General features: G+C 51.0%; 1 protein-coding gene across 1 annotated transcript in view; it reads left to right on the forward strand.

The window, feature by feature from the left end:
* Window positions 1–627: 627 nt before the first annotated feature.
* Window positions 628–24,362, forward strand: part of CCND3 (cyclin D3) — a 93,423-nt gene continuing 69,688 nt past the window's right edge. The window contains exon 1 of the mRNA XM_037154927.2: window positions 628–810. The gene's annotated coding sequence lies outside the window, so the exon portion shown is untranslated. The remainder of the gene's footprint in view (window positions 811–24,362) is intronic.

Consider the following 24,362-nt stretch of genomic DNA (forward strand, 5'->3'; position numbering starts at 1 on the left):
CGGCTGGGAGGCGCAGGCCGAGGGAGCTGGCCTCTGTCCCTTGCCCGCCTCATTCCCAGGATCTGCGGTGCCTGTGGGTTTTCTGTTCATTTGTTCGCCAGCCCCTCGGAATGAGGGTTCTTCAGACGGGGACCACACCGCGCCTTATTCTTTTTTTTTTTTTCCGGATGCCTGGCAGGACGCAGACGCTAGGTTTGAATTCTAACACTCGCTAAGCGGTAGGACTACGGGCCTAAGACCTAGCCTCACTCTGCCTCAGTTTCCTCTTTTGTGAAACTGGGGTGGGACTGATAGGGTAAAAGAAGATCTAATACAAAGGGTCTATCGTGGTGAAAAACGTACATTAAGAAGTAGAGAAACATCACCTACTGTTGTTTATTCCCTGGGTAGCGGGTGGTTGAGTGGCAAATGCCCCGAAGGCGTAAGTCTTCAGACCTGCGCCACACCTGCCCGAACACGCGGGGGGTACCTCCACCTCCTCACCTAGGGTACGCGGGTGAGGTCCGCAGGCCCTAACCTTAGCTGAGCCGAGCTCAGCCCCCTTTTTGTTTCCCCCGCCCCCTCTTCCCCCACTTCCTGCCCAGCTTTAAACTCGCGTTCCCCGGCTTGACGAGGACTTTGTAAACACGCCGCCCCTGCGGGGGTGGAGACTGATTCTGTTTGGGTTTTTGGAGAGTGGTGCACGCCCCTCCCGGCGGCTGGAGGTTGCGACCCCTCACTCCCCCACATCACCAGGACAGAAGCTAGAGGCTGCGGGAGAGAGTGTCTGCGGCGACAGTACATGCTCCGGGGGGCTCACCCGCCTAGGAGGTAGGCTTGTGAAGGCTGGAGAAGCCAAGAAAATGGGGGGTCAGTATCCCCCTTCACTGGAGCCGCTAAGGGTCAGGGTTGGGAGGTGAGTGGGTTGAGGTCACCGCTCTCTCATCACCTGGTTGTCCCTCAGAGCTGGGCTCACTTTCTGAGTGAGCAGTTCTCCATACAGTTAAAGGGCAGTGAAATCCCACCGAAGCCCTGAGTGTTTTCTTATGTGCGCATAGCCCCCTTCCAAGCTGGTGTTGGAGCCCAGTGGGCTGCGTTGTTCTACGTAGATCAGAGATGGAGGTAGAAGGCGAGTAGGAGGGCAGAACCAGTGTGGGCAGGGAGCCTTCGATTCTCCTGCCAGCCAGGGCCAGGGGAGGAAGCCAGAGGACAGGACTGGAAGGAGGAGTGCCTCAGTGTTCATGCCTCTGGTGTTTGATGGGCACACAAGTGGCAGCCTCAGTGTCTTCTGTGTCAACAAGAGGAGTAACTGGAGAAAGTGGTTTGCTGTTACCAAAGGAGTTTTAATGTGTCCATTTCCAAACACTGATTGAGTGCCTACTGTGTCTGAGATTGTATTGCATCCTGAGGGTGCAGTGATGTTATTCACCTGCAGCCAGTGTGGGTCTTGAAGAACAGAGATAAGGCATTAAGTTGGGGTGGCTGGGAAGGCTTCAGAAAGAGGAGGACATTTGAGTTGTGTTCTGACTGATGAATAGTCACCAGATAGAGAAGTTATGGGAAGTCTGGGGACACTTACTCATTGCACAGAGTTGTACGGAGCCCTGCTACATTGCCCTAACCCTAACCCAGATCTAACCCCCTGTCTAGGCATGAAGAAGAGGTGATAATGAACAGGCCGAATTCAGAGAAAGGGCTGGTCTCCAAAACCCCCAAAATTCTCAGCTAGGTACAGCTAGGAGGGTTCACTTGGGGGTGATATGACAGTCCACACAATCTTGGGGCACCTGCTCCTCACCCCTGGACTCGAGTCTTATTTCCTTTAATAATCCCTCACTCCGTGTCCACCACCGCAATTCCCTTTGGGACCAGACGTGGGTGAAGAGAGCCAGCTCTCCTTGCATTTCTGCAGATTCTTCTGCTCTTTCAATTCCCAGGTTCTTTTGGGAGGTGATTGATGCAACAACTTATGAGTTCATTTAACAGCTGTCTGCTGTGGCCATACTCTGTCTGTATACACTAGATGTTGGGGGTGTAATGGTAAACAAGTCAGAGCTTCTGCCCCCCTGGAATTTACAATTGAAAGCGTCTCTGAGAATTCCAGCTAGATACCAGTCTGTGCCCAGTCCCGGAGGCCATGACCTCCATGGCGCCAAACACCTTCTCATTCCTGTTTCCTTCCCTCTCGGGTTCGGAATACTAGCTCCCACTTACGTAGCTCTGTCAGGTATTCTTCTAAATGTTTTTAGGTGTAATGTCTCATTTAATCCTCCGAACAGTCCTATAAGGTAAGCACTAGGATTATCTCCATTTTATAAGTGAGGAAATTCAGGTAGGAGAGAATTTTTCTAAAGAGGGCACCAGAAATAAATGACAGAGCTGGGATTTAAACCCAGGTCACTTGAACCCTGGCTGATGGGGCTGAGTGGGTTGAGCATGGGCCTGTGAACTGAAAGATTGCTGGTTTGATTCCTGGTCAGGGCACATGCCTGGGTTGCGGGCCAGGTCCCTGGCTGAGTATGTGTGAGTGGCCGATCCATGTTTCCCTTATGAATCGATGTTTCTTTCCCTCTTTTTCTCCCTTCTTTCCCCCCTCTTTAAAAATAGAATTTGACTCTTAAAAAATAAAAATATGAACCCAGGTCACTTGACTTGGAAGGCAGGCCCTGTATTTAACCACTAGGGAAATGTACCTCCTTGCCTGACTGCATAGAATATGTACTTGAGCCAGGGGCTTAGGAGTTGCCCAAAGGGGCTCCATGGTTCGGTATCTTGGGTGATACAGAGGAGCGTAGTCTGTTAGCTGAGAGTGTGCGCTAATACTGTTCACAGGTAGGGTTGGGGCGACTTCCCAGAGCTGGTATCCTCTCTTAATGGCCCTCCGTGTGTGTGTTTCCTAAGCCTCCCTTATCAAGAGGAACGGACCAGGGATTGATGCAAGAAAGACCACAACATTGATATAATGTGCCAGAATCTGGGAGACAGGGAACTAAGACATCTCTTTTGTTGGGAATCCTTAAGACTAGCGGACACTGCACTGGCCAGTGTGGCTCAGGTGGTTGGAGTGCTGTCCGGTGGGGGGTTCAGTTCCAAGTCAGGACACATACCTAGGTTGCAAGTTCGAGCCCCAGTTGAGGCACGTATGGGAGGCAACTAATCAGTGTTTCTCTCTCACATCAATATTTCTCTTCCTTTCTCTCTAGTACTAATAAACATATTTTTAAAAATAAATAAAAAGGAATAGCAGAGGCCCTCATATTCTAGATTCCAGGAGGAACAGTCCTCAGTAACTGGGTAATGAAGGTGGTCAAGGAGTGAAGCAACCATAAGATACTTACCTCTTCCCAACAGCTGCTGCACCCCACAGCTGCTGTACCTCATAGCTGCTGCACCCCAAAGCTGCTGTACCCCAAAGCTGCATCCGCGGGTCTGACCCTGTGCCTCTAGGCAGGCTGGGACCATGCCTGTTACAGAAACCAGGCCACAGGGTAGAGGTTCCATGGATTCAAGCCATTTTAGCAGAACCTTTCTGAAACTCGAGGTTTCTCACAGGAACCCTCTGCACAGATCTGGGGAGGCCCTGAGACTGTCTTCTCCGCCTGCAGTCGGTCCACCCCCACCGTCTTTCTGTCTTTGAGAGAGGGGGAGAGGGGTGTGTATTGGAGGCATGGGTGTTGGTTCTGGGACTCCAGGTGGGGGGGGGCCATACCAAGGTAACAGGTAAGCAGGATGCGAACATTCAGAACTATGCAGGCCTCCAGGCTCTTCCTCTGCCATGCAACCCCCTTCCTCACTCACCTGTGGGCGGGTAGGTGGGTTCTATGGAACCTTCTAGCGCCCCAGCCCCTGCCCCAGGCACGCTTCTGGCTGGGGAAAGAGAACAGGTTGTTCTCTTGAGAAACCACAAGAGGAAGTTTCAGGAGGGCTGGGGTGGGGAAAGTTCTGGGGCCCCTGCCAAGTTTCCCTTTCAAAGCCCAGCGGGTAGATGTGTTTATTTTGGTGTGTTTCTCCTGCCCTCAAAGACATTTAACTTTTAAACCCTCCGAGTTTTAAAGAGCTGTTGAGGCCTGCCCCATTACAACAGGAGGGTGTGGCCAGGGACGCTTCTGGAAAGGATTTTGGAACCAGGTACCCATTTTGGGGATTTCACCTGGGATTCGCGCTGGTTTGGAAAGGCCCACTACCTCCGAAAAGTCTCCCTGTGTCCTTCTGACCTTTCACCTTGCTCTTCCCAAAGCACTCCCTGCAGCCCTGCATTCCTCTGAGGACAGGAGCTGAGTAATGTTGCCAGGAGCTGTTGTAAATGTTTTGACCACCTCATCTCACTTAATATTCACCACAGCTTCAGGTAGTAAATACCCCTACCCCCAATTTACAGATGGGGAAACAGGTTCTGAAAGGCTAAGAAGTTTGCCCGAGAGTCACGCAGGCCAGTGAGTGGCAGAGGTCAGATTTGAGCGCTGGTCTGATTTCAAAGCCTGTGCTCTTGGTGTCTAAATTAACTCCCAAGTGGAGCATCAACTTCCCCAGCATATCAGACCCTGAACGATAGGGAGTTTGGAACCCAAAGATTAAACATGATGCAGCTGGTGTGGGGAGGGGATGGCTCGGGGATAGAATTAGAAGGGCTCCTGGGAAGTTAGTATGTTACAAAAAGAACGATCCCGTGAAGGAAGAAGATGTGGTGGATGACAGTTGAGGTCAAACTCTGGAAGGGTGAACCAAATGGGAAGAAGGTGTAGGAGGGATGTTATAGCTGTGTTCAAATATTTAAACTGTCTGCCTTTGGAAGTCCCTGGGTAGTGGGTGTTGGTGGAGGCAAATTTCTAAAAAGTATAAGAACTTTCTAACAGATAATTGCCTGATTCCCTTCTGAAGAAGTTGGTTCCTCATGCTTTGGAGGGGCTTCTACTGTGGAGAAGAATCCAAAGCCCCTTCCACCTCCAAACCTCCCCTGAGACTACTATTTACCTGCTTCCGCCTTCCTTGTCATCCTTCCTTCTTCCACACTCCCTGGCCCTTGGTGGTCCCCATCTGTCCACCAGGTGGGGCTGTTGTCCAGTGCGCCGCTCCAGAGGCTGCTGGATTGGGTGAGAGCACCACCTGGTCCTTCAGCCGGCATCTGGTTGTGTGAGGCCTCTCCCCTACCCCATCTCCAGCTATCTACATACCAGGGCCCAGAGAGCTACTTTTGACCCAGCACAACCCCCATAAAAATGCCTCTTAGGTCTCCTCTGGGCTCAGGCTAGACCAGGCAGGCCTCTGCCCTCCGGGGCAGGCTCCCTTCCCTGGGTCAGGATTCCCTCCCTCCCACACTGTCTCTTTCCCCTCCCTGGCCTTCCTTTGCCCTTGGAATAGAAAAACCCATGTGTCCCGTGCAACAGGCCCGGCCAGCAGCCCTCATGGACTGGGCAGGGTACCTAATGTGGCATGGCTTTTCAGTCCCTTCAAAAACATGACACCCATGTCATCTCCCCTAAGGGGCTGCAAAAGCCACCTCCCTCTGAAACTATTTGCCCTCAGTGGCCTGACCAGTTCTCCCACCCTGGTAGAAATTCTTCCTGGACAGCCGCTCCTGGGGTGGGGGAGGGGGAGAGGGCTGAGGCTGCATCCTTAGGAGGGAGGGAGAGGAGAGGGGGTTGCCTTGTTTGTTGACACAGATCTGCTTGCTGCCACCTCAGACCCCTAGGAGGTCACAGAGTCACTGGGGGCCCCAGGGACACAGCAGTCAGGGCCCAGTGTGAGTGGGGACTGAGAGTACAGTTACAAGCCCTGTGGCCAGAGGAGACATGGAGGACAGGCCCAGGGGAAGAGGCCATGACTAGAAGTGTTTCATGCACTTAGTAACTCATGTCCTCTCCTCAGCAGTCTAGGGACGCAGGACACCCATTTCACGATGAGCAAACCAAGGCTCCGATGGTGAAGCAGCTTGCTTGCATTCATGCAGCTGGTCAGTAGCTGAGCTGGAAGGCTGACTCAGTCATTTGGCTGTAAAGTTTCTGCATATAACCGCTGAGCCGTGCCTCCCTTATGAAGTGGTTGGGAGAGGCTGTGCTCAGCAGAGAAACCACCGGGTTTGAGTCCTGGCTTGGCTCCTTCCCTGAGTTCCCCCTCTGTAAGGTGGGTAGAGTATAACCCTTACCTCACCGAGCCAATGTGAGGGTCAGCAGTAGCTAATTATGATTACTGTTATTATTTATTTATTATTCAACCACAGTTGACATACAATATTGTATCAGTCACAGGCGTATAACACAGAGATTAGACATTTATATAACTCGCAAATAAGTTAGACTTGTCATCCCGATAAGTCTAGTACCCGCCCGGCACTGTACACAGTTATTACAATATCATTGACTGTATTCCCTGTGCCATACTTTACATCCCCGTGACTTTTTTTTATATCTGGCAATTTGTACATTTAATCGTGTCCCCTTTTCCCCACCATCCCACATCCCCCTCCCATCTGGCAACCATCAGTTTGTTCTCTGCATCTGTGAGCTTGTTTCTGTTTTGTTTATTTCGTTTTTTAAATTCCACAATAAGTGAAATTGTATGGTATTTGTCTTTCTCTGTGTGACTTATTTCACTGAGCGAAACACCACCTCGGTCCGTCCACGTTGTTGCAGAGGGCACGAGACTCTTCTTTGTTATGGCTGAGTCGCAGTCCAGCAATGGCTAATGGTCACGGCATGCATACTTTGTGACAAGTGTGAGCTTTTTGTGTCCTCACAACAGGTCTCTGAGGGAGGCATCATTATTATACTTTTACAAACAAGGAAACTGAGGCACAGGATGGTTATACAGAGTAAGGGGCTGAGGCTTCAGATCCCACGCTCTGCACCAGGCTCCTGAGGTCATTCACAAAGCCCTGCCAAGTGCCAAGCAGGTCATAAGCCCTTATAAGCAATAGCCTCTGTCATCCTTGTATCACCGTCCTACTCACCTCCAAGACCGAGCTCCTGGGGGTGGATGTGGGGGCTACCGAAAACCAGAGAGTCAGCACTCTTTTCTTTCCTTACCATCCCACCTCTGACCTCATTTCATCCTTTTTTCTAAAATAAAAATCAGCCCACAAGTTCTGGCCTGTGGTCAGACAGTTGGACAGAATACTTGACATTGGGGCTGTCCCAGAAACTCCCAGTTCTGGCCCCAGCGTGGTCTGCTCCAGCATAGCCTCCCTGCAGTTCTCTGTTTTCTTCCCTCCAGGCCCGTCCTCTGCCCCTCCCCGGGGGCCCCGAGTTCTGGGAAAGGAGGCCCAAACAGGGCCTCAGACTGAGCAGACCTTGCTCTCCAGCTCAGGCTCCAGCTGGAAGTGTTAGAGGCTGTGGAGGAGGAGAGGGTGGGGCACAGAGGGCCCCCGGCTGCCTGTCCCCGTGGAGGCATCTGTCTGTTCTTCACAGACTCCTTCCTAAGCTCCGGCTTATTAAGCTGACTTTCCTGGGTGCTCTGGTCAGAATGAGCTCTGATTAAGACTCAGGGGAGGGTTTACTCTTCTCTCTGGCAAGTAGGTATCTCAAGCTGTCTTTATATTATGAAGGGGAGGAGTACTATTCCCTCCCACCACCAGGCCCCTGGGAGTCAAGGCTGATTTTTCCTTTCCTTGCAGGCTCCTTCCCTTCTCTCTAAGCAGTATCTGTGACAGCCACAAACTTGGAGACCATTCAGATGTGGAATCTGTTTTCATCACGGTGGGAGACGGTCTTTCTCTCGGATGTACTGGGTGGCTGAGCGTAGGCCAGATTCTCCCAGGCCTTGTGTTCCTTCCTTCCAGTCGGCTGGTGCCTGCGGGTCCTCAGGGCAGCCTCCATCTATTCTTAGAGTTGACTTCAGTTTTACTCCCAGGTCTCTTGATCTCTAAGGAAATGGAGTCTTTTCCTGCCTGGGCCAGCCCCTGGAGCTCTAACTCAAAATTCTCTTTACAACCACGAGATGTTAGCTTGGTGCCTTCTGGGTGGTCCTCAGAAAGTCTTGCTTCTCCCTCTCCTTCCCTGCCTTCCCTCTGACGCAGCCTCTGGGAGTCGTTTTTGGGATTCCTTTCAGGAATCGACTTTGTGGATTTCTCTGAGTCCTCATTTCTTCCTGGGCCTGTGGCAGTGAAAATGTTGGAGATAAGAATAGCATATCTTTGCATAATACTTCCACGTGCCAGGGAGTGTTGTAAGTGTCTATATGTACTATGTGCCATCTGTAAAGAAGTTTAGAGTAAATATGATATTAATTAAGCCATTTCTCATTTAGTCCTCATGAGAATCCTAAGAGGTTTCCTTGTTTTACAGATGAAGAACTGAGCTCCAAAGATTAAGGAACTTGCCCAGATCAAACAGCTAGTTCGTCCTGAGAGCCTCGTGGCTGAAGGAACTCTGACCTGCCTTCTCAGGCACATTGTAACTATGTGTATCTGTGCACACGTGTGCACGGCGGGGCTGGGGTGTGAGACAAGTTCCCTGTTGAGAGATTGTCCCGAGGATGTCAGGGTAGGTGAAGCAGGCTGGCAGGCCTCCGAGCTGCCTCTGTTTGTGACGGTGTGTTTGTGTATGGCGTGCGTGTCTGGGTGGCGGTGAGATGGTGTGGATCGAGTTTTCCAGACAAGCCCAGAGCCTCCCCGTCCCTCAGTGCTCCTGGCCTGAGCTTCAGGGTTATTCACTAAGCCAAGCAGGATGAAAGGGAAGGAGCAAGATGGCCCAGCCCTGCCCCGGCTGCCAGGTCAGGTGTCGCACAGGACCCAGGAAGCAGGAGTGGGTGGCGGTGATGTGAACTTTGCTAGGTGGGGCTGGGGCCCTAGCCCATCCGAAGAGCCCTGGATGAATCAGCCCGACCACAGCCACCCCAACTGCGGCGATGGTGAAAACAAGCTCTTCCAGCTCCCCTCCAACGCTCGTTTTCCTTTTCTTTCTTTCCCCGAGACTCAGGCTTAGGCAGGGGTGTGGTACCAGGCACTGGCCGAGGGGCACACTGCTGGAGTTGGTGGCTAAGCTGGGTCCTGATACTGGAACTGCAGCCTTGACCTTCAAGATACTCCATCCAGAAATGGGCAGTAGCCCTGACCCAGGGTGGATGCGACATACCCTGTCCAGAGGACAGGACTGCGCAGGCCTGGGACTCCCGGGCACACCCCCGGGCCTTCCCCTCCGACAGCGTCTGCAGGTTGCAGGGGAGCGTCTGCTCTTCTCTGCAGCACAGCCGTGTCGTTGCACGTGGTGTTGGGTCCAAAGTGAGTGTAAGAACAGAACACACCAAAGTTACCAATAAAATCCCCTTAAGCTGCTCATGAAACACAGTAAACATAGTTGGTGTATTTCCTCCCATCTCTAAGCGTCTGCAACATAGCTAGATTTTACTGGAGATAAATAATAATGGCCAGATGGCCAAGTCTTTGGTAGACGTTACGTTGAGCCTCGGGTGAGGGACTGCATTGTGTGAACAGCACGTAGGTTTCTGTGGTTGGTTGGAGTCTTCTCTGGTAGGTATCGCTGGATTCGGGATAGTTAAATGTGCACGTTTAGGAATTCAGCATGCACCTTCCCATGGGCTCCCCGGGGCCCCCGGGGGAAAGGTCTGAGTGGCATGCTGTGGGAATCTGGAGGAAAGAGCAGTTGCTTTTGGACGGATTAACCAGGAATTTCTTCTCAGAGGTGCCATTTGAGAAAATAAAAGAGGTGTCGACTTGATGAAAAATTGAACTTTAAATGGTGGTTGCTTTTGTGTGTTTTTATTTTCTGAATATCTAAGTTTTTTTACTGTAAGCCATATTATAGAAATAATCATTTTATTCTTGTTTTTATGATGATTATTAGGCTGACTTATTCGTTATTATTATTTATTCTAAAATAATTAGTGGCTTTTTCTACCATCATTATTATTTCTGTAAAAATAGTTGTTCTCACTATGATCACTTCTTGTTTTTTTAATGCTTTAAAAACTGTTGGTTGGAGCATCATCCCACACACAAGAAAGGCTGCAGGTTCGATTCCCAGTGAGGGCACAGACCTTGGTTGCAGGTTTGGTCCCCAGTTGAGGCGCACATGAGAGGCAACCAGTTGGCGTTTCTCTCTCTCCCTCTCTAGAATAAAAAAACCCCATATCCTCGGATGAGGCAAATGAACACATACATACACACTGCAGCACCCCACTGGGGCGTGAGTAAAGGTAGGAGAGGGCGGTGCGTTCAGAGACCCTTCGTCTGCTTAAAGGGGTGTGTTCAGCCGGAGTCAGGAGTCATCAAGCTTTGTGGTCTTAAATAAGTTATTAAATAAGTGGTCTTAAAAATTATTGAGGATCCCGGAGAGCTTTTGCCTTGAAGGTTGTAGCTGTTGCATTTAATTTCTATTAAGAATTTAAAAGTGTTTATTAATTCCTTTAAAGGAATAATAAGAACTCATTTCATGTTAACATAGCATCATGTTTTTCATAAAATAATAACTCTGTGTTCCAAAGCAAAAAGAAATTAGTGAGAGGGGTGGCTTCATTTTACATTTTTGCGAGTCTCTCAGGTGCCTGGCTCGATAGGAGACAGCCGGGCCACCAGAGCTGCCGCCGTTGCAGTCTGCGGCCACGGTGTGTTGTTCTGGCTCCTGTGTGTGCGGCAGGTGTGTGTTTGCGGAGGGAGCGCCTTGCCGGTGGTCCTGGAGGACCAGCCGGCCTGGTGGGACACGGAGCTGGGAAGAAATTCGGGGACGGTGGTGAAGAAGCTAAATCAACAATGTTGTATTGGAGAGTTGGGGTTTTATTTACTAGGTAACGGGGAGCCATTGAAGGCTTTTGAGAAAGGAAGTGACGTGATCAGAACTGTTTTAAGGTGATTCCTAGGGCATTGGTAGAAAAACAGTATTGGCAAGAGGGTCTACAAAAACTATAAAAAGGATCGAAGCTAGGGTGACCCCGGTAGAGATGGAAATGAGGGATAATTTGGCAAACTATTTCAAAGGTAGAAGCAACAGAACTTAGTAATGATTTGGTAGGAAGGCACGAGGAGTCATCTGCTCTGTGAAATTGCTCTTCCCTCCCTCCGTTAGGCACTGTACATTCTTCCAAGATGAAGTATGTGGCCATGTGTTGTAGTTGGCTGCCTGCATGCCTTCTCTCCTACAAGACAACAGTAGATGCTCAGTAAATGAATGAACAAATGAATGACAGTAATCAAGAATTAGGACCTTAGAACAGGGGTGTCAAACTCATTTTCACCGGTGGTCACATCAGCCTCATGGTTGCCTTCAAAGGGCTGAATGTAATTTCAACTCTTTAACAGTTAAGTAGTTACATTTATACAGTCCTAAACTTATTTCAGCCCATTGAAGGCAACCGCCAGGCTGATGTGGCTCCTGGTGAAAATGAGTTTGACCCCTGCCCTAGAATATTTCAGCTTGGGTAGCTGGTGGAATATTGGTGCCATTAATAGCAGTTTAAAAGGCCAGCAGGAAAACATGTCTGTTACCATTAAGTGTCATTAAGTAAACAGTAGGAGGAGATGTCAGGTTGGGAATGAGAAGAAAATAGTGGGTGGACCTTGAAATATGCTGTTCTCTTGGCAAGGAGTTACATCTTTGTAGGTACTACAGATTTGGGGAGAAATATGAAAAGTGTCTAAAAGAGATCAGAGATTATCTGCTCCTTATCCCTAAGTAACTCTAGTGCAGTCAGGGCTGTGTTTCTCAAACCTGGGAATGTTTTTACTTTAACTCATTGATGCGCACACAAACACACATGTGTATAAAGCAAGCAGGTTCCACTAAACAGCGCTTCCCTTCCTCCACATGACACACTTTTTACCCTGTCCATTTCTTAGGGTGGTTTCATGATGGGCTTCACAATCCAGCAGAGAGTCCTGACTTGCAGTGTGAAAACACTGAATTGGAGAGGTGTCAGTGTGTATTCTCGAGCAGCAGAAACATTGTCTGATATGAGGCAAAGGGAAGAATTTATTGGAGGAAGGTTGGGAACTCATAGACTCACCAGAAAGGCTGCAAAACCAGATTTGGAAATGGGCAGAAGCTGACAAAGTGCCCGAGGGCCGGACAGAGGGACCTGCAGGGAGATGAGGAGATGACAGGAGCTGACTGGTCACCACTGGCTGGCCAGGCGTGGTAGGAGTGGATGGGTTGGCCTGTCCGGTCTCCCTGACGCAGGGCCGGCAGGCAGGCTGGCCCCTGGATTTGCACTGCAGCAGAGGGAATCCCCCGAAAGGGAGCAGCAGTGTTATTGCAAAGGGAATCAGGCGCTCGGCAGTGAGGAGAGAACAGCCTACAAAAGGTAGGAACCGTGACTTTGGCGCACAAAAGCTGCCTAATGGTGAGGGGCGTCCTTACACTACAGTGGATCTGAACGGCATGTCCTTGCCTTGCTGGTGGCCTTGTCATGGGTCAGTGCTCCCTTCAGAAAGCACTTTGTCTGTGGGTACAGAAATCAGATGCCTCTGAACATCCTGATCCTCTGCCTTAGTAATTCTACTTTCCAGGCTCAATCGTAACTTAAATTATTCTGAATGTGGAAAAAATTGTGTCTGATGTTTTCCTCAGAGCATTATGCACCATGACGGAAATTTGGAACAACTGGGATGCCTCCCAGTAGAACATGGTCAAGCAGTGCATAGTCCAGCTGACCCTGAACAGCACGAGGGTCCGGGGCTCTGACGTGTGCAGTATTTTTGAGAAGTATCTGCGTATAAACGGACCCGTGTTATTCAGGGGTTAACTGTATATCAAATAAAATATTAGATAGCCATTAAAAATGTCAACTGCGAAAATAGGTGATGCCACAAAAATTATCTACACTTGATCTTAACCAAAAGGCTGAGAAATGATTTAAAAAATTGCCTATATATATATAGTAATGTTAAAGAAAAAATTAGAATACAAAATAATGCATATGATGTATTTACAACTATGTATTTTACACACACACACACACACACACACACACTCAAATAGAGAACAGACTAGAAGAAAATATGCCAAAATATATAGTGCTGGTTGTTTTGGGGGCAGTGAAACTATGGGTGAATTTTTTTCTACCTTTTTCCCTTTTTCTAAAGGTTCTGGTTCTGCAATAACATGAAAAATGCAAAACAAGTCATGAGTTGTGTTTCCATAAGTGTGTAGAAAATCAGTCGTATCCTTTTCACAGCATCTCCCTGGAGAGAGTTGGTGCTAAGTGAGCAGTGCGACCACCCAGAGGAGAGCGCCTGGTGTGGCCTGGGAGGTGGCGGCTGCCTGTGCCCCGAGTTCCCAAGTAAGCCAGGGCAAGGCAGCACTATCTGTGCTGGCCCTTTAAGTCAGGTGGTGCCAACAAAACTGAAATATGCAGGCAACTCTGGGGTGACCAGCTCAGGTTGTCATGGCAGTTGGGGTGGGTCTCGATGTCAGATGACTCACTTTGAAGACCTAGTCACCCAGGGATGGGCACAGAGTAGGTCTGAAGTGTGAAGCAGGCATTTCTTTGTGGGGCCTGCTTTCAGCTTGTCCCCTTTAGCAGTCTGGAGCAGTGGGGAACTAAGGTGGTGAGATCAGGAAGCAGGACTGCATCCAATATCTGCCTTCCCCAGCTCAGCAACAGAGAAGGAGGTGGAGTCTGGATTGAGCCCCAAGATAAGGAATATGCAGCAGCTGACAGGGCAGATCAAAAGAAACAGCTGTGCCCCCAGGAGAATGAACTCCACATTCCATTCTCTGATCCCACCCTCATTCCCTCTTCTTCCAAGTGCCTTCCCCCCACACCCCATACATGCACACTCAGCATCCCCATCCCCAGAAGGGCCTCCCCACGGCCTTGGCTTAGCTCCCTTAGAACCTTCCCACCCCCACTCCCTCCCTTAACCAGAGGCTCCAGGGCCGCTCTCCAGCTGTCTGGAAGGGAGAGAGGACTCAGGACAGGTGGCCGGAGGCGGATGGAGAGGGGCCTCATCCAGGGCCAGGCTCCACCTGCCAGACTGGGCCACCCTCAGACTCACCCATGTACGCGTTATTCCAGGAAGGCCCAGGGACAGAAGAGGGCTGCGCTGTGATGCTAAGGCTGGGGAAGCTGAGGCAGGACCGAGGGCAGTGTGGGGTGCATGGGGAGGAGGGTGTGCATGGTCTTGATGACCAGGTCTGTGAACATCCGGTCAGTCCTCACTGCAGGGGGTCCTCTGGGGACTTGTAGTCCAAGAGGGGAGGTACACAGCAGGTACAAATATGCCTCCCAAGGTGGCTTAGGTAGGTCATTCCTCTTCACAGTGCCTAGGGGTACCCCCCAGCTCTAAGGAACCCCTGCAAGGCTCCATGTCTCCTGAGGGTTCGGGTCACTGCTCAGAACATACCAGACTCCTTTCAAGATTTGGCACCCTGGGATTTAAAATCAAGGAGATGGAAGGAGCAGATACTTTCCGTCTCCTGGGGCTGGGCCAAGCTCTTGGGCCACCAGTAGTAATTAACACTCCTTCTTCTATGTCACCCCCAGTTCCAACCTAGTTCCAACTTGAGCAGTGAGACTCAGCTGGACCCGGACACTGTTCCCACCATGTGCTGCTTCTGTGTCCCACAGCCGTAGGGACTCTGGACCTGAGCTTGTTCCTGGCCTGTGTCCTGGGCATACAGAGGATTACATTGGAGGGGGGCAGGTGGGCGGGTGTTTGCTCTGACGTAAGGACGGTTGGAAGAGGAAGGCAACGGTGGGTTCCCGAGGCTGCCCCCTGGCCTGGCTGCCTGCGGGGAGGGCAGCCCCACCATCCCCATTGTTCAGGGTGGGTGCGAGTGGGGGGGCCTCACTACCCTCTCAGTCCACAACTGCTGGCAACCTGCAGGGTCCCATATTATCACAGTTAGATGACACCCTAGGTCCCCAAGGCCCTCCGATGCCCCACCTCTCCAGCAGATGGCTGGGCACTTCCCCTTTGACATAGCCCTCACCTGCACCCCACCAGCAGACACAGTAAATGCATGCTAATAATAGCCAATAATAAAACTGCATAATTTGCAGAGCCCTTTGTTTAAACATTATTAAGAATTTTTTCTCTGGCCTGTGTGGCTCAGTTGGTTGGAGTGTTGTCCCATAACCAAAAGGTTGCAGGTTCAATTCCTTCAGGGCACATACCTGGGTGGCGGGTTTGGTCTCTGGCCTGGGTGCACATGGGAGGCAGCCGGTCAGGGCTGCTCTCTTGCACTGATGTGTGTCTCTGTCTCCTTCCCTCTCTCTGTAAAAGCAACGGGGACAAAAGTCCTCAGGTGAGGACTAAACAAATTTCAGAGTGACCCTGGCCGGGTGCTCAGTTGGCCAGAGCACTGTCCCTGTGCACCAAGGTTGTAGGTTCGATCCTCGGTCGGAGCGCACACAGGAAACAGCCAGTGAGTGCATAACTAAGTGGAACGACAAAATTGATGTTTCTCTCTCTCTCTAAAAATCCAATTAAAAGGTTAAAAAGAAAAAGAACTTTAGGGTGGTGACAACAGAGCATGAAACCAAGTGCAGGCCTTGCTGGGCGCCGGGCCCCGGTGACCGCACAGGCCGTGTGCCTGCGCGGCCAGCCCTGATGGGAGCTGACCTTCACCCGGCATTTTCAGACCCTGCCCGCGTGCTCACCGTGCATGATCTCATTCCTTCCTCTCAGTGGCCCTGTTATCCCTATTGTGTGGATGAGGAAATCGGAGGATTAGACAAACCACATAACTTCCTGAGGTCACCAACTCTGAAGGGCTAGAGGCAGGGATGGAAACTAGCCTGTCTGCCTGCACAGCCTGGGCTCGTAACCACCACCCTGGCAGGAGGAGGGAGGTTGCTGGGCAAGGCAGCTGCTTCCCGTCCCCATCTTCTGCCCTATCAGGGGCAGGAAGGAAGATGAGGAAAGAAGCAGCAGCTGACAGTGCAGCAACAATGGTCATGGTGGTGAGGGTGGCCAACCAGACAGAAGTGGGGGGTGGGGACAACACGAGATGGCACAGGAATTGTATGAGCTGGAGGCAGCTGATAGACACCACAGCTGTGCCCTCCACCCTCTTGCCCAACGTGGGCATCGCCGAGCCCTTTTCTCTTCTCCGCCGCGTATCACCTTTAGCTCTGCCGCTCTCTTCCTCTTCTCCGCTCTCCTTTCCATCCCCACTTTCCATCCCCCCCTCCCCTGGGGAGCTCACTCAGGGCTCTCCTCCAGCTGTGTCCTCAATATTCCCATGGAAATAACAGCCGGGGTTTAGTGAGCACCTGCTATGTGCCAGGCACACCACTGGGGACACTTTACGAGTATATAACCTTGAATTCTCTTCACAAACCTATAAATGATTTATCATCCTCATGTTGTAAAGGAAGAAACTGAGGCTTAGAGAGGCTAAGAGGTGTGTGCAGGGTTCCACGCTGGTAAGTGGCAGAGAGGACACTTGGGCTCCACCCTGAAGCCCATGTACTTTCCGCCCCTCCTTACAGCCTTCCCCACGGGGCAGGATTGACCCCGTAAGATGTAGTGTCCTGACAGTTGAGTAACCTTTCCTTGCAAAGGAGATAAATAGTTGGGAAGTGGTCAGTTTGAGGGGAGAGCAGTTGTGTGCTGTGAGGGAGGGAGACATGCACCGACTACCTCAGTTTTGCATCAGCTGGGGTAGGGTTCGAGGGTTGTCTCATCTACCTGGAAGGCCCTCCTGACTCTTGGGAGAGCAGATCTTGTGGAGTTAAGTGACAGGGAGGGGGCGAAGGGCTGAGGACATGAGGAGGGAGGACCAAGGCCCATCTCACACGCCTTTTACCCATCGGCACCCTGGCACCAAAGAGTGGTCTGTGACAGGCTTGGGGGAGTTGGACTGCTGTAACAGACCCAAAAATCAGGGGCTGAAACGAAATGGAAATTTCTCACATACAAGTCTGGGCGGTGATCCGCCCTCTTGACGACAGCATGGCCCTGCGTCCCTCTCATGACGTCCCTCCTCTGTGCCCCCGGATGTTGACAGCGGCACAGCATGCGTGTTTGGGGCCCGTGACCCTGCCAGTGGGAAAGGAGAAAAGGGAAGGGGGAGGCACTGCCCTTCCTTCTGAGGGCACGGCCTGAAACTTGTCAGGTCACGTATCCCTTTGGCCAAAAGTGGGTCCCATGTCACACTTGGCTGCAGGGGAGTTTGGGGGTCATACGTACTGCAGCTTCTAGCATGAAGGGAAATGGATTCTGGGGGGCAATTAACAATCTTTGCCATAGGATCTCGTTGGGGAGGGGCCATGAGGGCTGTGTCCTGTGGGTGAGGATGGCTTTTGTATGTGGAACCTCCAAGGGGAGAATTGATTGATCTTAAATGGACTTCTCTCTGGAGGAGGCCCAGGGCAGAGGGGCCGGCACCCCGCTGGCTAATGCCCTCTCCCTTGGACTGCCCCATCCCTGGTCAGAGGTGGAGGGTTTCATTCCCCCTCACCATGACCAGAAGTCCCCCCAGGTCCTTACGGAGCCCTTGTTCCAGATGCACCATAGCATCAGGGTCAGGCTCACCACAGAGCACCGTGTTCGTCCCTCAGGAGGCCCTGCTGCTCTCAGATGGGTGGAGAAGGTCACGCCTCAGTGAGGTGGCTCGGAGCATCGAATGTAATTATCTGCAGCATCAAGAGATGGAGACAGAGAGACTGAATGACAGATGGCGAGTTCCAGGGTGCTTGGGGCCAGTCTCAGTAACAGTGAGGAGAGTCGAGGTAGGAGGTTGAGCTTTGTCACAAATGAAGGAAATGGTTTTCCCTGGAGATGTGAATCGTCAGGTGGCTAGATGCCAAAGGCAGTCTTTTGTGTCCAGTGTTCGTTCATCCATCCATCCATCCATCCATCCATCCATCCATCCATCCATCCATCCATCCAGTGTGTCTGTTTTTTGAATGTCTATCATGGATATGCCAGGCACTGTGTTCATTGTGGGCGAAAGACAAAAGCAGGATGGGCACAGTCCCTGACCTCATGGAGCTTCTAAGCCCTCGGTTTTGCCTGCTGTCCATAAAGGGCAGGCTGGGCCACTGCAGCTCTGAGAGAGCCAGCCTGTGGCCCAGAGCTCAGAAGGCCCAAAGGGAGCCCATTAAAGCATGTGGGAGGCCCGCACCTTGGGTGGGATGCCTGCCATCTTGGGGCAGCAAGGCACAGTGAGGGCTGGGGGAGCGGGGGAGTGGGGGTGCCAGCGGGCCGTGGGTGGAGCAGGCTTGGGAGCTGCGGTTTCACTTCTCTGTCACTTACCAGGCGTGGAATCTGCTTTTTCTCAGTCGTGAGTTTTGTGACTTCTCGTCAGAGCCTAGGGGAATTGTCCTGTCTCACTTCCCCTCCCAACCTGGCTGTCCCTCCAGTGCTCCAGTTTGGTGGGATCCCTTTCTCCCACTCACTACCTGTGACCCCAGCTCACCAACTGCACCTCTTTGCTCCAGGAAAGGGGGCGGTGTGGAAAGTGGAAATCTGTGTGGGGACACTTCCTCTGTAGACCTTTGGTTTCTCAGCCTCCTCCCTGAGCCTCTCTCGCTTTGTAGCTCCCCCAGCTCATCCACAAATACATTGGATCCTCTTTATTTATCAGGATCCAATGTACCACCCCATGAGTTGGTGTTCACCTGCTCCCCAGAGATGCCCCCGTCCTCGTCTTCCCCCAAATGTTCAGCCATCTAAGGATTGACCGCCTAGCCCAGCAGGGGCTCCAGCTGTTTAACCGGCACCCTGTGCCAACTCTTGGGCCAGCGCCCAGGTCATCCCACTTGTTGACACTCTGGTGCGGGGGGAGGGGGATTTTGCTGCTCTGGTGCGCAGTGGGGAGGGGTGAGGAAGCCTTGCCCTGCCCCCTCCCCCCTCCTACTTCCCCCTGCACATGAGGTCGCCCTGGTGAACCAGATGTACACGTGCGTAGAGGGAGTGGGTGACACAAGCAGGCGGCCACCTGTGACTTCTCTAGGCCAAGTGCCGCATCGACACCTGGGGAAGACCCCCTAGCGGTTTGGGGGGCCTGTTTTGACCCGATCTTTATTTACCCCTCTTAAAGGAAGTAAATAAATAGCTCTTGGTATGGATGTGCGTGTGCCAGACGGTACGTGCCTGCTGCACGCCGTTAAAAACTGTGACCCAACCCAGAGGAAGTGGTGACAAAAACGATTGTTTGTTTTATTTTCCATTTACCCTAACAAGTCTTCTGCACCCTCACCCTTTGTATGTGTGCTGGGAGGCTCTCTTTGCCAGCCTGGGACCCAGTCACTTGCTCATTCACTTCTTCGTTCACTCGCTTTAGTGTGTGCCGGATCAACCCAGTGCCAGGTGCTGGCCAGTTCAAAAGGTGTTACAGAGGAAAGTGAGATGGGGACAGGGCACCCTGGTATTTGGACTCTCATTGCTTGGACTGCTTACTAGCTAGAGGACCGTGGGCAAGTTAATTTGTGGGATTGCACCCCATCACCTCCCAGGACTGTTTCAGGATTTAAGTTGGTAGAATGGTGACTTGCTCATGGCCAGCACTCCCAGTGAGTGACTTTCTTTCTTTAAAGACATGTTCCACACATGGGAGCAAAGTTTGTGATTGCCCCTCTGCACCTCTTCCCTGCTGCTGTGGCTGGATGCCCGCCCGACCTCTGAGAGCCCGTGTGCGTTACCGTCCGGTTCTCTGGCACCACCGCTCGAAGACCCTCAGAGGCCCCGCAGCGCTTGTGAAGTCAGATGGGACTTATCATGGTGCTCTGGTTCTCCTAGCATCTGGGCTCAACCCCCTTTCCACCCTCTGAGCCACAGTCAACCTGTAGAACCCCGTTCCTGCCAACAAGAGTGCCTGCTACATCCCGGGGTGTTCCTACTTCCGTCCCTCTTCTCGCACTGTCCCTCCTTTCTGGAATGCCCTTTATCCTCCTCCCATCCGCCCTGTCTATCCAAACTTGGCCATTCTTCAAGTTTAAATCTACTCAGCGGTTCCCCCGACACATTCCATCTCTTGGGTAAGCATGTCCCGGGTAGTGTAGTATGTATGGGTGCGCCTTATTGTCCTTCCTAGACTTGTCTTAGTTGCCTTCACTCTTTCACTCATTTAGCCCTTGGGAAGAATGACTGTTCTGTGCCTGATGCCTTTGGGCCCCAGTCTTTCTTTCTGCAGCAGTGCCCATCATGCCTGCATGTTACACTCTGTCAGTGAGTATTGGTTCAACGAAAGAGTGAGAGGAAGCAGACCAGAAGGCAGCGAGTGTGAGTCTTGGGGTGCAGGCTTTCTGTGCTGTGGGCATTCCAAGGCCATGGAAGGCGGGGGGTGAGGGGGGCCTCCCAGAGGTGAGCGGGGAGCGTTGGGAGGGTTGGGAGGTGGGGGGGGGGGGCAGGGCAGCTGCCACGACCATGCCGACTAGGGCTGGGATTCTTCTGCCCCTCGCCACCACACAGGTGAGCGGATCCGGGAAGGGCGCTGCGGACGGAGGCCTGCACATCTGTGCACAGGGTCCCTCTGAGGACCCAGTCCACACAGTGAAGTAAGGAGGACAGAGCACAGCCAGGAATCTCCTGCATGTTGGCTTGGGTGCAGATACAGAGCAGGGCTTGGACAAAAGTCGTGCATTCATTCATTGATTCATTTGTCCTTTTTTTTAAAGATTAGAAGCAAATTATAAAATCAATACTTGCTCAGCATAGGAAGTTTAAACAATACAGAGAAGTAGGAAAAACCGTTTACAGTTCACACCACCCAAAGACAGCCCTTCTTTACATTGTTCATGCCTTAGTCTTTTATCTGTATTTAGAAAATTATTTTCATGCAGCTATTTAAACAACTATTTAAATTGCTCATTTTCGTGTTTAATTTTTAAATTAAACTTGTTAAATGGAGTAGTACAAAAATTGCAATCATAGAAGTAAAACAAACGTTATCATTGTAGAAACGCATGCTATGTAGACGGGAGGAAAATAAAGATGAAAGGCTCACCCTCTGGACAAAACCAGTGTTAGAGGCAGTGTGTGTCCTTCTGAACGTCTTTCCTGTGCACATACATTCACAGTTTTATTCTTTTTAAAAAGATTGTATTTATTTATTTTAGAGAGAGGGGAAGGTGTGGGGAAAGAGAGGGAGAGAAACACGGATCAGTTACCCTCGCACTCGCCCCAGCCGGGCCCTGGGCCCGCAGCCCAGGCCTGGGCCCCAGCCTGGAGCGGAACCAGCGGCCTTTTGCCTTGTGGGACAATGCCCAACGGCGGAGCCACGCCAGCCAGGGTGTGTTTATTCTTTAGATCATAGAATACTATCCATATGCAGTCATTTTTAGTTTTACAAAGTTAGGGTCATTTTGCATGCCCAATGTCGCAGCTCCCTTTTTTACATAATTTTTCATGCTGTGTACATTACTTAAATTTCTGATGTTACCCAGAAGGAATCCATACATGATGGATTCCTGTTCACTTGTAGGCGGCAGTCTACAACAGCTGTTTGCAAACAGATTGCCTGAAAACACAGGAGTATCTCATTTGTACATTTTAATTCATTTACTTTTAAAGTATTTATTTTCTGGGGATGGGAGGGAGAAAGAGAGGGAGAGAAACATCAGTGTGTGGTTGCCTCTCTCGCACCCCCCACCAGGGACCTGGCTGGCAACCCAGGCATGTGCCCTGACTGGGAATTGAACCAGCGACCCTTTGATTTGCCGGCCGGCACTCAGTCCACTGAGCTACACCAGCCAGGGCTAATTTGTATGTTTTAGAACATAACTGAAATATCTCATTAATTAATCAGAATGATTGTAAAACCTTAACAGTTACTACCTGGCTAAAGTGTCTTAAAGGTACTGGGAGACGTTTTTTATTTTGTTTCAGGTATATGAAACTCACAGAAAAAAAGCGTTATTCTCAGACTGCTCAAGTGAAATGAAAATGGTCTCTCGAGTGTATGTCTTATGGCTAAAACATAAAATGCAGTTATTATTTTGGAAAAATTAAAAACCCGTTGACATCTCCCTACACAACACTTCCACAGCAGTTTTCCTGTCAGTGTGTGGACTTCCGAATGCCTGCGTGACGGTCCGCGCTGTGCTCCTCAGTCGTCGTGGATTCCCACGGACACTGCCTAGGCTTTGTGCCGGGTGCCTGAGTCAGATGCCTGCCTTCTGGAGCTCTCAGTCTGGTTGGGACCCCAACGCCTTAGCAGTTTCTACATCATGTGGAGCAATGAATTCTGCACTGTGTGCAACAGAAGCTTGCAAGTGTTGAGGGGCTGGGGGGAGAGTCAGGGTGGCTTTGTGGGGAGGAGACATTGTTGCATTGGGTCTTGAAGAGCAAGCAGGAGGCTCCAAATGCGGAGGCTGGAGGACAGAGTGGAGGGGCCTCCTGTGGCGGTGTGACTTATTATCAGCCACCCCTGACTCCAGTGGTTTGTGTCTGTGTTTCCTTTGGAGATGACAGATTCTGCGACCAAGGGCTCCAGCTGTTTATCGGGGCCGTCCCAGGGCTGGGGGCTCCCACTCCCTGCTGCAGAGGCTGTGAGGCCCCGATTAAGGAAACAGCTGAAGCAAGGAACCCCGGGCAGCTTCTGGAAGGCTGCAGTGAGGGGCAGAGGCGGAGAGAGCAGGGTGCAGAGGGACAGGAACACACTATGCCCCTTGTGCTTCTAGGACAGTCCCCTGCCCTCCTCCACCTGGTGAAACGCAGCTCCATCCGAGCCCCTCCAGACCACACCTCCTCTGTGACTCCATTCATTCTTCAGACTGTCCCTGACAGCGTCACGCAGAATTAATTCCTCTCCTTTGCTTACCTAGCAAGTCAGTGTGTTGCCATTGAAAGGCTGAACTCTGGAATCAAGAATGAGAGTAGCAGTAGCTAAAATTTATGAAGGACTTAACACGAGCTAAGCACCATGATGAGTGTGTGATCTATTTTCCCACCAGGCACTTTCCGATGGTGGTGCGGTGGGGATTATCATTATCCCGTGTGTTGGAGGAGAACACTGAAGGGAAAGGGGTTGGTGAGCTTGAAGTATCACAGCGGGAGGTTCAGATCCCTGACTGAGTCTCATTTTCCTTGTTTATATAATCAGGGAGGTGAAAACAATACCTTCTTTCTCAGGGTAGTTGCAAGAACTGGATGTGGTAATCTACATCAAACGCCTCAGCTCCCACCCCTCCATATTAGCGCCCTCCCCACCCCTCATTCGGTGCGGTGCCGTCATTCCTGGGGAAGTGCTAGATTGGGTTTATACGGCGGGTGGAGCTAGACTGCCTGGATGCAAAGTCCGGGCTCAGGTCTGTGGCCAGGCTCTGATAAATGCCTTGAGAAAGTTAACCTTTCTCAGCCTCAGTGTCTTCATCTGTAAAGTGAGTAATAGCACCTTCCTCATAGGTTGTTTTAGGATTAAAATGAATGCATATCTGCAGGCACGTATTTGCTGTTGATATTAGCTAGACCTGAAACTTTCTGAGGGCAGGATCAATTCCAGAAGGTGCCACCTGGGCGCTCCCAGCCGTGGGGAGGACACGTGTGTCTGAGGGGCCCGGGCAGTAGCAGTGACTAGTACCCAGGTGTTGGAATTCTTTTTAGTGTAAGACAAGTACTTACTGTAGAAACCTTGAAAATACAGAGAAGAAAATGAAAACGAACCGTAATTCCAGTGCTCAGAAGTAATCACTGTTAACATTTTAGCACGTTGCTTCCCAGGGTTGTTTATTTAGACAGCTGCTTTCCTAACACTGGGATCACATGCTCTATCACAGTTTTGAATCCCCCACTGACCTCGCAGAAAAGATGAATATTTTCTAATGCCATGAAAATGTTCCTGAAATAGGTTTACTGGCATTTTATTTTGTTTTATTGATCGAAAGACTGGCAGTGAGGGAATTGAGTGATAGATCGATGCCGTTCTGCAGGGAGGGAGGTCTGTCCCACTGCATATTTTACCGGTGACTTGGGGATGACATGGGCGGCGTGTGATCCGCTAGCACCTTTGTGTCTTACTCATCTTGGTGTCACGTACATTCCTGAGTTCAGGGCAGGAATGATGTCCATTCATTCATTCGGAAAATATCTACTGAGCATCTGTTATGTGCCAGGCTTGTTTTGTGTGCTTGGGGTACACCAGTAACAAAACAGGCAAAATTGTCTTCCCCGGTGTAGCGAGGGGCAGGACTGGTAGGACAGATGGCAGACAGTTGGCACAATAAATAAGCAAAGCTATAGATCTTATTCAAAGGTGATAAGGACTAGGACGGAACAAAAATATAGAGCCAGTAAGAGGGATAATCCTGGGGAGGGGACATTTTGTAGTTTTAAATAGGATGACCAGTGTCAGCTGAGAAGGAAGCCTTTGAACAGTGACTCAAAGGTAAGGAATTGGCAGTGTAGCTGTCTGGAGGGCGGAGGGGTGTGTGCTAGCAGAGAGAACAGCCAGAGCAAAGGTCCAGGGACCGGAACCCTCCTGGAGTGTCTGAGGAGCAGCAGGAGGACCAGGTGGCTGCAGTGGAGAGTCAGTCTTGAATGAAAG

The sequence above is a fragment of the Artibeus jamaicensis genome, unplaced genomic scaffold (assembly GCF_021234435.1).
Source record: "Artibeus jamaicensis isolate MK-2021 breed Jamaican fruit bat unplaced genomic scaffold, CSHL_Jam_final contig_484, whole genome shotgun sequence".
NCBI lineage: Eukaryota > Metazoa > Chordata > Mammalia > Chiroptera > Phyllostomidae > Artibeus > Artibeus jamaicensis.